This window comes from Dendrobates tinctorius, unplaced genomic scaffold, assembly GCF_039654945.1.
Source record: "Dendrobates tinctorius isolate UK_male_01 unplaced genomic scaffold, ASM3965494v1 ptg000007l, whole genome shotgun sequence".
Taxonomy (NCBI): Eukaryota; Metazoa; Chordata; class Amphibia; order Anura; family Dendrobatidae; genus Dendrobates; species Dendrobates tinctorius.
The window spans coordinates 46,478,318-46,493,322 of record NW_027361675.1 but is presented as its reverse complement, the minus strand read 5'-3'; the positions used below and the strand labels follow the sequence as shown (position 1 = coordinate 46,493,322).

The window sequence follows — 15,005 nt, the reverse complement described above, 5'->3', positions numbered from 1 at the left end:
TCCAGCAGGATACGCCCTGATGCTGGAATACTATATCTAATACCAATGGTGAGACCAAACCCTTTTTTATTGAGCACTGGTTTACATGAGCACTTTTTTGTAATGTTTTTGTGTGTCATGTTCTCTTAAAGGGAAGGTGCCGTGGTTTTTCATAATTTAATGTAAAAAAGAAAATAGTATAAAAAGATATTGTCCCCTAAGCTTGACTCAGTGGTGTGTATGGGTTTTTTTTTTAATGTATTAATGCAGCCACTGGGGGCTGCCATCTTACCTTTCTGGCTGCTGAACAACACTTTCCATGCTCATTTCCGGTAGTCCCTGGGCATAAGAGACAACAGTCGGCTCCCGACCCTATCTGTATCATTGCAGCAGCATCAGCTGTGAACTGGGCACGCCTCTGTGGGCAGCACAATTCACAGCTGTAGGTGTGGCCAGGCGCCATCTTATTAGAGCCCAGTGCTTTCCTTTTAGCTCCATTTACACTCTATTGCAAGCCCTGGATGCTGTACTGTTCCAGCATAACAGGGCTTGGATGGTCACTCTGCACATACCAGCTGCAGGAGAGGATACAAGACGAGCTCCTGGAGACCGAGCTGCTCTTTCCAAAACACCCGACCAGCTGCAGCAAAACATAGGAGGAGCTGCTCCCTGCTCTTTCAAAACACTTAGCCATCTGCTGGACTTCTATAATCCTCTCCTGTGTGATACTGACTGCTGAGCCGTGTATCTAATCCTATCCTGTATGATAATGTCTGCTGAGCCGTGTATCTAATCCTATCCTGTGTGATACTGACTGTTGAGGCGTGTATCTAATCCTATCCTGTGTGATACTGACTGCTGAGCCATGTATCTAATCCTCTCCTGTGTGATACTGTCTGCCGAGCTGTGTATCTAATCCTGACTTTCTGCTTACCCCTGATGAAGTCACTATTGTGACGATACGCGTCGGGTTATGGGAGCGGCACTCTCACCCTCTACATTGATTTGTGCCTTAATGGCAGTCTTAATCCTTTGATACATTTCCTGTCTTAGCTGGGCGCTTGAGGTGGTAAAGTATATGAGAGAAGGGAGCTTAATTTGTTGATCATCATTTTTGCATCCCTTGTACCCTCTGCATTTTTTATGCACTTTTTTTCTTCATATATAGAATTTTGATTGGCGCCCCGACTTATACTTTTCTGTGACTGATATTTGGTACCATTATTCTTTATATATACTTATCCCTCAGATGTGATCATTATAGTGCTTCTTTATGCATATATATACGCGTCCCTCAGATATGATCTGTATTATGCTCTTCTTACGTACCATCTTTTTACTGCAGGTCATATGTATATATTGTGCAGCTGATATCATGATTTTTTTTCTACATAGACTGTGGTATCATTTTTTGATTGGGCAACTACCTAATTTTGTATTATAAGGCTACTATGCATGTTCTTTACTATCTTTGTAGTTATGCTGCATGTGTGATTCATGTACATCTAGTGGATTTATAGGGTGTTTTTGCTGCTCTCATTTATACAGATATTGGTTCAAAAACCGCTGTATATTTTAAATGATTTTATGTGCTTTTGTCTTGCCTCTGAAATAAAAACTATGTATTCTTTATGGTGATCCCTATTTGATATGTCTTCTCTTGCCTCTCAACTTGTTATGTGTCTGCTGAGCTGTGTATCTAATCCTCTCCTATGTGATACTGACTGCTGAGCCGTGTAGCTGATTCTATTCTGTGTGATACGGACTGCCGAGCCGTGTATCTAATCCTATCCTGTGTGAAACTGCTCTCCTGAAATACTCTGTGCTGCTGTCACCCTGCTGGTATTATGTGTGATCTACATGGTGGTATTGTGTATGATCTATATGGCGGCATTATGTGTGAAGTATACGGCGGTATTATGTGTGAAGTATATGGCGGTATTATGTGAGAACACTATGGCAGTATTATCTGCTAAAAGGGGACCCATTCTAGGGTGGTTCTGGCTGAGCACCTGCACAAGGGTCAGGGGTAATAGTTAGGTGCAGTCAGGGGAGGCAGCTGAAGAGAGGGGTCTCATTTTTATCGTTACTGTATGGCTACATTTCCCCCCATCCTGCTTCCCAGCGTCACTCCGGACTGCGCCTGTCGACTCGCTTTCACACATCGCCAGGACAGGATCTGAGGAGGGGAATGGGGTCTTTGCATGCAAAGTCTGGATCAGAACAGGCCATCAATCAGCAGAAATGTTTCCTGGATTTCTGTGCTGCTATCACCCTGCTCCTCCCCCATATATCTCCCTCTGTGCCCCCCATAGACCAGCACACTGCTCTCCTGAAATACTCTGTGCTGCTGTCACCCTGCTCCCAGAATCCTTGCTGCCTGCCATCCTCGGTGACCGAAGACCCCATTCCTCTCAGATCCTGTCCTGGCGATGTTTGAAAGCGAGGCGACAGGGGCCGGATATATGGTGGAAGGAGCAGGGTGACAGCAGCACAGAGTATTTCAGGAGAGCAGTGTGCTGGTCTATGGGGGGCACCCTGTTCGGTGCCAGGGATTGTACATAGAGTGCTGTGTTTTATACACCTGGATGGACCGTCTGCTCCACAGAAATCATTTCTGCTGATTGATGACCTGTTCTGATCCAGACTTTGCATGCAAAGACAGTCAGTAACTTTGCAGGCCCCATCAAAATGGCTGATCACTGTGTTCCTAGATGTCATCCTCTCTTTTCCCTTAGCAAACACCCAGAAGGGGAGGAGAGGAGTGACATCACACCCATGTCAGCAGATTCCGCCCATAATTACTGCAGGGCAGTAATGTGAGCAAGTTGTACACTAGGTTTTTGTGCAAAATTTCAGTAGCTGCTCCCCCTAGTGTTAACAAGTGGAAATGCCAAACTTTTTAAAATTATTTTTCATATTTTACAAAATTAAAAACAAATGATAATATTTTTTAAGAAAATTTAAACATGAATTCTTTACATTCTTTCAATTGCTGAAAAAATTTTTTTTGATGGTACCTTCCCTTTAATGGTTCATTAAAGGTTATGTTTTAATTTACTTTATGTGGGATACTCTCTAGGCTGTGTGCAACATTTAACCCCTGAGGGTTTTTTGGAATACATTATTGTTAAAAAGCTCACACTATAGCTGAGTTCGCTGAAAATATTTCCCATTGAAGCTGTCTCCTATGTAACTGGTCCCATAGCACCGCAGGGATGCAGCAAGTCAGAGTCCTCAACAATAACATTGCCTTCCCCAATGTCATTTCCAGATTGTACACTGCTGCTACCAGGGATACTAACTTTGTCCTTTTTTCCTTCGTAAAGAAGGCAAGCCTGGATCTCGGTGTCTAGTATAAGGCTATGTGCACACGTATGCAGAAAATTTCTGCATGAAAACCAGACTGCTTCCCAGAAAACGTGCGTTTTTGCCGCGATTTTTGCACGTTTTTACCGTAGCGTCCCCAGACACAGAAAATAGCCAGAAATGCGGAATTTACGGAGAAATTAATGAGCATGCTGCGTTTTTTACCGCAAAGCTTTTTTTTTTACGGTAAAAAAAACGGACCAATATGCACAAAAAGTGCAAAATGCATTAAAATGAATGGGAAGCTTCCTTTACGCGTTTGAGAGGATTTTTTGGTAAATCCGCGGGAAAAACGCGAAAAAAAACACAACGTGCGAACACAGCCTAAGCCCTAAAAACAAATGGATTTTTACAGGTCTTAGTCTTAATTTTTGTGTATTAACAACCCAGTCCAGCATTTCTAATATGCCCCCGACTATTTCAAGGTGTGCTGCGCAAGGTTACCCCGATTTCCCTACAATTAGGAACTCATCCAGGTAAGGAAAATCAGAGTATACTGAACTCAAAGCTAGGCTGTCATTTTGGCTATTACTTCGGTGAAGATTCTCGGGAGCCATAGATAGGCCGGAGGGCAGGACTTCGAATTGGAAGGGTTTTACCTCTCACTATATAAATAAGAAAACGCCCAGACATTTTGGATGGCTTGGATGTAATCAGGATATGGTAGTATGCATCCTTTAAGTCTATGAATACCATGTAGCGGTTCTGAAATAGAAGCTTTATGGCTGTGCTTATTGATTCCATCTTCAAGGCCTGGTACTTTACAAATTATTCAGGCTTTTTAAATTGGAAATAGTCCTGAACGTGTGTTCTGCTTTGGACGGCGCCACATTGAAAGTGGCGTCATATCGACCTCAATATGGCACCGTCCAAAGCAGAACAGACGTTTGTAGCACCGGCTGAATACACAGCCTTGCCAGTCCAATTCTCTGAAGAGCAGAAAGTGCACCACTGCTTGTATGCCAAAGAACTGCAAGTCCCAGGAGGCTGCGATAAGAATTCAGTCCTGGTAAATAATGTCCCAGCATACGTCACCAAGGAATGTTTATCTGATATCTTCAGTTCTTGTGGCGCTGTGGAGTCTGTGACACTACTTGACAAAACAGAACCTTCTGTAAAAAAAAAAAAACGTGTGGAGGGGCTAGATACTTAAACCAGAAAGCAATTAAGGGCTTTCAAGCAGCAAATATTGTTTTCAAAGATTCCTCCGGAATTCAGAAGTTTAGGTCCATTAAAGTCTGGACACCATTGATCATATCTAAAAGGGATGATTTTGTAAAAGCGGGAATACACAAGTGGATAGAGGATTATGAGAAATCCTTTGCTGATGTTGTCGTTCTCCAAGCTGAAATTGACAAATATATGCAAGTAGATGACCATAAAGTGGCAACGAAGGAGGATAAGGCCAAGGAAAAGAAAGGGGTGCCAGATGAGGATGGCTGGATAACAGTGACAAAAAAAGGTCGTCGCCCAGGCATAGCATGGACAGAAGCTGTTAATCTTCGACTGACTGAGAAGGAAAAAAAAAAAAAAAAAATCTATAGCAGGTTAGCCAGAATTTTATCTCTCATGGTCTTATCCTTTAATTGTTCTTCCAGTTGCTGCAACCAGATAATTAATGAACGTGCAGTGCAGGTCCCTGTACCTGTTGGTTTCAAAGTGCCTGGTGCAGCTTCCCACATGTGCCTCAAGTACCCCTCTGCCTTCTTATCCAGAGGGTCCCTCAAGACACCAGTGCCCTAAAAGAGCAGGGCAGATTTCTTTGAAGATGTTGACACTTCTGTGTCTTAGGGATTTTATCTCAGATGATGAGAAGTCTCCGCTCTTCTCCGAATTGCTCAATTCCTTGTTAATAAGCATATGTATCTTGTTACTAACTGGAAAAGGACGCCTTTTCCTTTGTTCCAAATATTACGTCTTCTAGAGATTAAACAATCTTTCTTCAAGACCCAGAGTTGTTCCAACAGCCTTAATTAATTTGTGCGTATCCTCTATTGGAAAGAATGCCCTTCCACCCATATCCACTGTCAGAAGAGAAAGATGAGGAGGATCCATACTCACTCTCAATCGGAGACCGGGAATGCAGACGATGCAAAGCTAGTTGGGATAGTTAACACTAGAGAAGACAGAAAGTATTCAGACGGATCTAGACAAGCTTGAACAATGGGCAGCGACTAACAGAATGGTATTTAACAGGAAGAAATGCAAGATTCTACAACATGGCAAGAAAAGCAAAAAGTACATCTACATGATGGGAGGAACAGAACTTAGCAACAGCAGGTGTGAAAAAGACTTGGGTATACTAACAGATCACAGACTGCACGAGTCAACAGTGTGATTCAGCAGCAAAAAAGGCAAACCGTTTTAGGATGTATTAAGAGAAGCATAGTCTAGATCACGTGGAGTAATTTATCCCCCTCTACCCCTCCTTGGTCAGGCCTCATCTTGAATACTGTGCCCAGTTCTGGGCACCACATTTTAAAACAGACATTGAAAAACTGAAGCAAATTCAGAGAAGAGCTACTAGGATGGTAAGTGGACAGCAAAGTATGTCCTACAAGGAATAGTTAAAGGAGAGAGGCACTCTGCTCCTCTGGCTGGGTCTGCTACTGTTCCTGCCACTAGAGCAACTGCCCCCACTGTGTTCATGCTGCTGATCCTCCATGGTAATCAGGAAGGAAAGCCAAGGCACAAGCGCTCTACTGGTGGTCAAACCTCATTTTGAATGAGGGACCACCACAGCGTCTCCCTCCAGAACACGCCTCCTCCGGCACCACTGGAAGAGTCTTACTTCCGGTCACACGCCCCTCTGCATGACGCCATTTCCCAGCGTGTCCTGCTTTAGTGACATAAGTGGAGTGCGCCACCACTGCATCTTCCCATCACGCCCCCTACCGGACGTCAACGGGATTGCTCATTCACAGTGCGCCCTGCTTCAGTGACACCAGCAAGGTAAGAGATGATTTCATAGGCCCGGACACATGTGGGGCATTGGTCACTGCCGCCTGCATGCATGAGCACTCAGTGGACTAGCGGACAGCGCTTCCAACACATGAAGCTGGCGTTGCCGGCTCACAACAGCTCTTTCAGACACCGAGACAGGCCTGGGTAAGTGCTTTTTCTATCATCTTGCTTCCAGCATCAGGGTCCCCAATCAAGGACAGGAGACCAACCGATGTGGAAGTACTGCCCTTTTATTTCAGTAGGTTTCAGGTCTGTCATGGCTGAAAGGAAAATCATTTTTGCAGATGGATTACATTAACAATTTTAAAAAAAGTTTGTCTTTTAACTGGCCCTGTTATCTTGGACATTCAACTTTGACATTGTCTATAGATGATCAACAATGCAAAATTTTTTAACTAAACCTAAATTGCAAAAAAATTCACATGCATTCAAGGAAAAAATAAGAACAGTCTCCAAAACTTAACTCCTTTAAAATCAGTTGTCCACCCCTACCTTTTTCTGCTGGATCAGAAATTAGAAATGTATAGACACTCATCAGACAAGGCAATGGTGGAGGCAACCATCTGGAAAGTATTGTTGAATGTGGCTCATGAATATTTCTCAGTGCTAAATGTGACTCTCAAAGTAACAAATGTTGGGGGCCACTGATTTAAAGGGAATCTGCCTGCAGGTTTTTCCTGTGTAAGGTGAAGACAGCATGCTGTAGAGCAGGGGTTTCACCACAGGTGGGTAAATGTGCCACACATTGAAAAAAATCTGACTATGAAGGACTGCATTTCTTTGCAAGAGAAGATTATGTTTTCAGTGCTACCATGACTTTGAATTTTTTTTTTAATAATTTTTTGCATGTTTGCCATTATGGCACAGGTCTCTTACGGCAGTTTATATGTAAAACAGCATTTTTAGTGGCCAAATATTTTCCCGTTATTTTTTCCTACTTTATTTTGAATATTTTTTTAAAAAGTTTTTTTTTTGTCCCTCAATTGGCCCTATACAGTATTATTGTTTTACAATTAACCCCTTATAGCAATTCTGCCCCAATCCTGTAATAATGTCTTTCATCCTGAAGTAAAGTTCACCATCCTGAAATAATATCCCTAGTCCTATAATAACATACCCTGCCCTGAAATAATATCCCCGATGCTGAAATAATGTCCCCAGTCCTGAAAATGTCCTCAATTTTGTAATGTCTTTCAACCTGTAGTAGGGCCCGACCTGTAATAATGGTCCCCATCTTGTACCTGTAACCATGTCCAACATTATGTCGCTCTTTATACACAAAAAATTCTCCTCTCCTTGCTCAGCGAATAGTGTCCTCCTCCTCCACAACCGAGGCGGCGCATGACAGGGACATCATGTGCAACAGCAACAGATGGCGACAGGTGGTTGGTACTGGCATTGCACTGCAGAGAGCTAGTCGCTGTACCGCAATACATTTCAATTGAATGCATGTCCGAGGATACACATTCAGTTAAAAGGGAATGCTGACATCGGAGGCCCCTGGACCCGGCTGAGATGGGCCTTTGAGAATGAAGGCGACAATGACGCTACGGGAGCTGCGTGTTTTAGACCCTTGTACGGATTCAAACACATTTCAGGGATGCCTCTCTTATCAAGCTCTGTAGGTGTTTGATTTTGATGATTTTAGCACCAGGAGCTTATCATTGCCAGGACAGAGTAGCCTGTGCATACTAGTTCGACATGCTCACTCCTGTGATCGGCACCTCACTATCTACGGACATAGTATATACAGAGACTGGTGTGGGTGAGGGCAAAGAGGCAAAATCTAAAAACGCTGTCCACTCAACTAGTTGGCAAAAATGCATTCTGCCTCAAAACGTTTAGAAAGAGACCCTTGGTCAGGCATATTATAAGCACAAAAACACAGTACAATATAAGAAAGTATCACAGATACACGAGTAGAACAAGCAACAAATAATAGGCTATACATACGATGACTGATCACCTATTTTGTAAGCAAAAAAATAAAGTAAATCAGGATATTTGTGATATGGCGCTACAACTTCTAACTAACTATTCAGTCTATCATATTGAGCAATAAAAAAAAAAAAAAAAAAAAAAAAAAAAGGGAATTAGACCTATCGGTAATTCTGTTTCCTGTAGTCCCTCAGGACAGCACCATGGAGGACGTCCTTCCTTGCCCTATAGTGGGACAGGATCAGAGAGAGGTTAAAAGGTCCCTCCCACCTCCACCCTCCAGTGTTTTTTCAAAGTACCACCGAGGATGGATGGAAATGGTCTAAACGCACCCTTACAATCGTGTATGTAAGACACTTTCCCTTTAGCAGCTCCATCCCAATTTCGAGCCACGATGACCTGATGGATGAACAATCTGCCGATCAATCCCATGCAGGCCTAAAGACAAACATAAGGGAGGGAACTAAGGGTGCTGTCCTGAGGGACTACAGGAAACAGAATTACCGGTAGGTCTATTTCCCTTTTTCCCTTACGTCCCTCCGGACAGCACCATGGAGAATACCAAATTAAAGGTCTCAGGGTGGGTACAGAAGCCCCAGGATCAAAGTTCTAGGTAAGAACCAGGCTAGATATAGAAATTATCTATAAGATGAGACAACAGATATCGAAAGGGATCTATAAAAGGTAATCACTGTAGTGAGTGTCTGATATATGTCTATAATGGCCAATTTCAGTATGAATGTGGCAAACAAGATCTGCAGTGGAACAACCTGTTGCACCCCAATACCACTAATGAACCGCAGTGAATTACAGTTATTGTGATAGAAAACTATTCAGAATTGAGAGTCCTTAGTGGTTGATACCTTTTAATGGCTAACTGAAAAGATGGTAACACATTGCAAGCTTTCGAGACTACTCAGGTCTCTTCATCAGGCATAGACTAATACAAAATCTGAAGAGTCACATTTATGCACAATACAGCACAGAAAAAATGCAATAGATGAGACAAGTGACGTGAAGCAAAATTATGATTATGGGAGAGGGAGAAACAAATATTGGACCAGTTCATAGATAAGGAGTCCAGATGTTTTATTGTCCTCTGATTGGGGTCTCTTAATGTGTTGTGATGCCCCCACGAGTAATTATGTAAAAAGACATAATTCCATGCGACACATTCATTCCAGCATTGAGAGTGTCAAAGGTCGTCATAAATTTATACTCACAGACTCTTCTCTCTCTGAGATGTGAAGTTACCTTTCAATACCAGTAATTTCATATCCCTGATGTCGTGGTCCATCATACAAAAATGTTTTGCCACAGGTAGATCCATTCTTTTTTCTCTTATTGTGTGACGATGAGCATTCATCCTTGTTCTAAGCTTTTGCCCTGTCTCCCCCACATACAGACCCCCAGTTGGACATTTAGTACAAATAATTAAGTACACCACATTAGATGTAATGCAGCTGAAAGTACCTGGGATCTTGTAGTCCTGATGTGAATTGGGGATCTTTATCTTGTCCGTGGTCATTATATATGGACAGGTTTTACATTTTTTCTGGTTGCAAGGAAAGGTTCCTACAGCTGTAGGAGAGGACAGGGAGCTTCTGACAATGATGCTTCTTAGATTTGGGGGATGCCTAAAGCACAGAGTGGGGGGTCTGGAAAAATGGATTGTAATCGGGCATCTTTTTGTAGTAAAGGTTGTAATTTCCGTGCAGCTCCCCTTAGCACTTCCAGATTTGGGTTGTAAGTGACTACTAGAGGCACCCGGTTATTTTCTTCTTTAGCTTTGTAATGTAGCAGGTGATTCCTTGACATTCTAGTGGCCCTTGTAATTTGGTTTTCAATTGTTCTTGGATGGTAGCCCTGATTCAAAAAGGTCTTTTTGAGGCGACCAAGGTCTTTTTGAGGCGACCAAGGTCTTTTTGAGGCGACCAAGGTGTTTGTCTCTATCCATGGGGTTGGAACATATGATGGCTTGGCTATAGATAATGGAGTTCTTTATGTGTTTTGGATGGAAACTGTCCCATTTAAGGTATGTTGGATGGTCGATTGGCTTCGAATACAGGGATGTCTCTATTTCATTGTTTTTTAGCTTAATGATGGTGTCCAAAAAGTTAATCTCAGTGCTGGAGTAGTTGAGTGTTAAATTGATGGTGGGATGAAATTGATTAAACTGTTCGTGGAACATCTTTAACGGTTGCTCAGACTCCGTCCAGATGATTAAAATATCATCAATGAAGCGGTAGTAGGCCAGGGGCCTGATGGAGCATGAGGACAAAAAGTCGCTTTCAAGCTTGGCCATGAAAAGATTTGCATACTGTGGAGCGATTTTACTTCCCATAGCTGTGCCAGTCTCCTGTAGATAGATCTTGTTGTCAAATTCAAAGTAATTGTGGGTGAGGATGAATTTTATAAGTTTCACCACAGCATCAGCATCAGTCCCTGTGTTTTCCATGAAGAATTTGCAGGCATTTAATCCATCTTGGTGTGGGATATTAGAGTACAAAGATTCCACATCCATGGTGGCCAGGATGGTTCCTTCTGGTAGAGGACCTATTGCTACTAGTTTATTCAATAGGTCAGTTGTGTCCTGAATGTAGCTAGGTGTATCCTTCACCAGTGGTTTAAGAATACCCTCTACCCATCCAGATACCTGCTCAGTGAGGGTGCTCACACATGAAACAATTGGTCTTCTTGGATCTCCAGATTTGTGGATTTTGGGAAGCATGTAGAACGTCCCTATTCTTGGACTCTCTGGTATCAGGTCATCACCAGTTCTTATGGACTGGTCAGGCAGACAAGATACCAACTTGTTTAGTTCTTTTTAATAGTACTGTGTAGGATCCCATTCCAATTTTCTATAGTAGCGTGTGTCCATAAGTTGCCTGTTTGCTTCCTTCATGTAGTCTGATGTATACATCATGACTATTGCACCTCCCTTGTCAGCAGGTTTAATGATGATTTCTTTGTTGGTTTTTAAAGACCGTATTGCCTTTCTCTCCTGGGCACTGATGTTGGATGCTTGTCTCCTGTTAGTGTCTATGATTTTGGATGTTATCAAATGTCTGAAGGAGTCTATATATTTATCCAAATGAGGGTTGCGTCCAGGTGGAGGTGTCCAGTCTGACCTTTTCCTATTTGTTAGATGTTCCACGAACAGTTTAATCAATTTCATCACACCATCAATTTAACACTCAACTACTCCAGCACTGAGATTAACTTTTTGGACACCATCATTAAGCTAAAAAACAATGAAATAGAGACATCCCTGTATCAGAAGCCAATCGACAGTTTCCATCCAAAACACATAAAGAACTCTATTATCTATAGCCAAGCCATCAGACACAAATCGCATATGTTCCAACCCCATGGATAGAGACAAACACCTTGGTCGCCTCAAAAAGACCTTTTTGAATCAGGGCTACCATCCAAAAACAATTGAAAACCAAATTACAAGGGCCACTAGAATGTCAAGGAATCACCTGCTACATTACAAAGCTAAAGAAGAAAATAACCGGGTGCCTCTAGTTGTCACTTACAACCCAAATCTGGAAGTGCCAAGGGGAGCTGCACGGAAATTACAACCTTTACTACAAAAAGATGCCCGATTACAATCCATTTTTCCAGACCCCCCACTACTGTGCTTTAGGCATCCCCCAAATCTAAGAAGCATCATTGTCAGAAGCTCCCTGTCCTCTCCTAAAGCTGGAGGAACCTTTCCTTGCAACCAGAAAAAATGTAAAACCTGTCCATATATAATGACCACGGACAAGATAAAGATTCCCAATTCACATCAGGACTGCAAGATCCCAGGTACTTTCAGCTGCATTACATCTAATGTGGCGTACTTATTATTTGTTATTTGTACTAAATGTCCAACTGGGGGTCTGTATGTGGGGGAGACAGGGGAAAAGCTTAGAACAAGGATGAATGCTCATCGTCACACAATAAGAGAAAAAAGAATGGATCTACCTGTGGCAAAACATTTTTGAATGATAGACCACGACATCGGGGATATGAAATTACTGGTATTGAAAGGTAACTTCACATCTCAGAGAGAGAGAAGAGTCTGTGAGTATAAATTTATGACGACCTTTGACACTCTCAATGCTGGAATGAATGTGTCGCATGGAATTATGTCTTTTTACATCAATTAAGGAATTTGCTCCCAAGACCTCGTGGGGGCATCACAACACATTAGGAGACCCCAATCAGAGGACAATAAAACATCCGGACTCCTTATCTATGAACTGGAGCAATATTTATGTTTCTCCCTCTCCCATAATCATAATTCTGCTTCATGTCACTTGTCTCATCTATTGCATTTTTTCTGTGCTGTATTGGGCATAAATATGTGACTCTTCAGATTTTGTATTAGTCTATGCCTGATGAAGAGACCTGAGTAGTCTCAAAAGCTTGCAATGTGTTGCAATCTTGCAATCTTTTCAGTTAGCCATTAAAAGGTATCAACCACTAAGGACTCTCAATTCTGAATAGTTTTCTATCTACTGGCTAACACGGTACAAAGATATACATCTTTCCTGTATCAGTTATTGTGATAGATATTTATGAACACCAGTGTCACAGAATAGGTTTAAAACCTTATTGCACAGCAAAAGGTATTGTGATAACCACAGCCACAATACAAAGAGGACTGTACAGACCAGTAATTCGCTGTATGTGCTTATCACAAAGGATAGTTCCTTCGTCGGTCCTCTTGGGCTCGGCTTAAACCTTGGCTAGAGACCAGCTTACCATACTACAAGGAAACCTGCAGGCCAGAGACCCTGCTCCGCTGGAAGATCAAAGCAATAACAGTACATGGAAAATAGCGGAGCATTGAGACGTATGTACCCTACTCATCCAGGAGATCATGTGTATTCTGAATCCTTTACATGTCTAAACCTCAAGAAAGTGTTGGGTATTATTTAAGACTAAGGAAATACTCCATCTGGCAGGTAACCTCTCCTGCCACTACCAACATTGGCTTTTCATTAGAAGCATTGAAAGGAAAATGCGGATCCTCACCCGTTTTACTGATGTTAGACACAGGGAGTCTGGACTTTGGAACTGAGGAGAGTAAGTGTGTGTGTGCTTCTATACAAGTCATTAGCCCAGACACTGTAAATGTGTCAACTTATTTATATGTTATATCCTAAAAGGCAATCTTCTTAGAAATATTTTTACCCCTGACTGCTGTGGTGGGAGTAACCACACTCTATAACTAGAGGGAAGTAGGTTTCCTCCCATCGCAGAGGGGATTGACTACTGCGAAGCAGAGGGACTATGGGTTCTCAACTGCAAGAGTCCTGGATACAGCATCTTTACCTTAGGAGCCATGACTCCTGTAAGAGCAGCGAGTATGGGATCCTCTGCTACCTGACGCAGAGCTGCTGAATCGCCACCAGGTACAAAAAGTAGTGATGCCTCCCCTGGTAAACATAATACAACGGATTTATGGGACAAGAATCTGCCTACCGGGTGTCTATCAAGGAAACTAGTCCGACTGCTCTATGTGGAGTCGGGAAGAATTGTTTTCTTCCACCTTATGGGATTTTCTGCACCCAGAATATATCCACTTAAAGGATGAACCCCAGAGACGTATGTCCCCCTTTAAAAGCTAACTATGAGGGAGCCCTGCCTTTAGCACTCAAGACAGTAACTCACTTGAGAGTTCTGTTCCAAATAGAAGAAATGCTAAGTTACTAGGCCAATTCAAGCATAACTATTCGTCTGGCTAAGTCCAGTTGCCAAGAATGAAGCAACAGAAACTGGGTCTGGGTCCCGAAACACGAAGACCAGAGTTGGGGCCTGAGACAAAATGTGAAGTGGTAGTCCGACCATAAAAGGTGCGGCCCACAAAAAGGCACAAGTCAGAAGGTCTAAGCCAGAGGCCCACAGCCAGAGGCTCAAAACCACAGCACCCGAGGTACTATGAAGCACAGAGGTATTAAGACCCACAAATGACCCCGAGGCACAGGGGTACCCAAGCCTTATGACGCACAGAAGACTTATGCTGTACAGAAGCGCTATGACGCAATATGATGTGCCAAGACACTATGGGGCGCTATGAAGCAATATGATGCATAGAGCCACTATGAAGGCTTAAGATGCAATATGATGCACCAAGGGACTATGAAGCTATATGATGCAGTATGATGCAATACGATGCACAAAGGCACTATGAAGCCACATAGTGGAATTCGCTGCATAGAGGCCCTATGAAGCCCCATGATGCCGTATGATGAACAGAGGCACCATGAAGCCCCCTGATTCGTTATGATGAACAGAGGCACTATGCAGTCTGATGCACAAGAGAACTATGAAGCCATATGATGTACAAAAGCACTATGAAGCCATATGATGAAGTATGATGTACCAAGGTACTATGAAGACATATGATGCACAGAGGTACTATGAAGCACAATGATGCAACCTGAAGCACAATGATGCAATATGATGCACAATGATGCCATATGAAACACAATGATGCCATATGAAACACAATGATGCCATATGAAGCACAATGATGCCATATGAAGCACAATGATGCCATATGAAGCACAATGATGCCATATGAAGCACAATGATGCCAAATGATGCAGTATGACGCACAGCGGCCGTATGGCGGCAGTATGGTGCACGGCGGCAATATATCGTGCACAGCGGCAACATCTCGCGCCCAGCGGCAACATCCTGCACAGCGGCGATACGATGTTCAGCGGCCATATCCTGCACAGCGGCGATACGAT

At 42.8% G+C, this 15,005-nt stretch overlaps 1 protein-coding gene and 1 pseudogene across 5 annotated transcripts in view; one reads left to right on the top strand and one right to left on the bottom strand.

The window, feature by feature from the left end:
* The window catches only part of TRIM37 (tripartite motif containing 37), a 198,214-nt gene that overhangs the window by 100,217 nt on the left and 82,992 nt on the right, over window positions 1–15,005 (bottom strand). The window lies entirely within an intron of this gene.
* LOC141088925 (ribosomal RNA-processing protein 7 homolog A-like) lies at window positions 4,208–5,272 on the top strand (annotated as a pseudogene).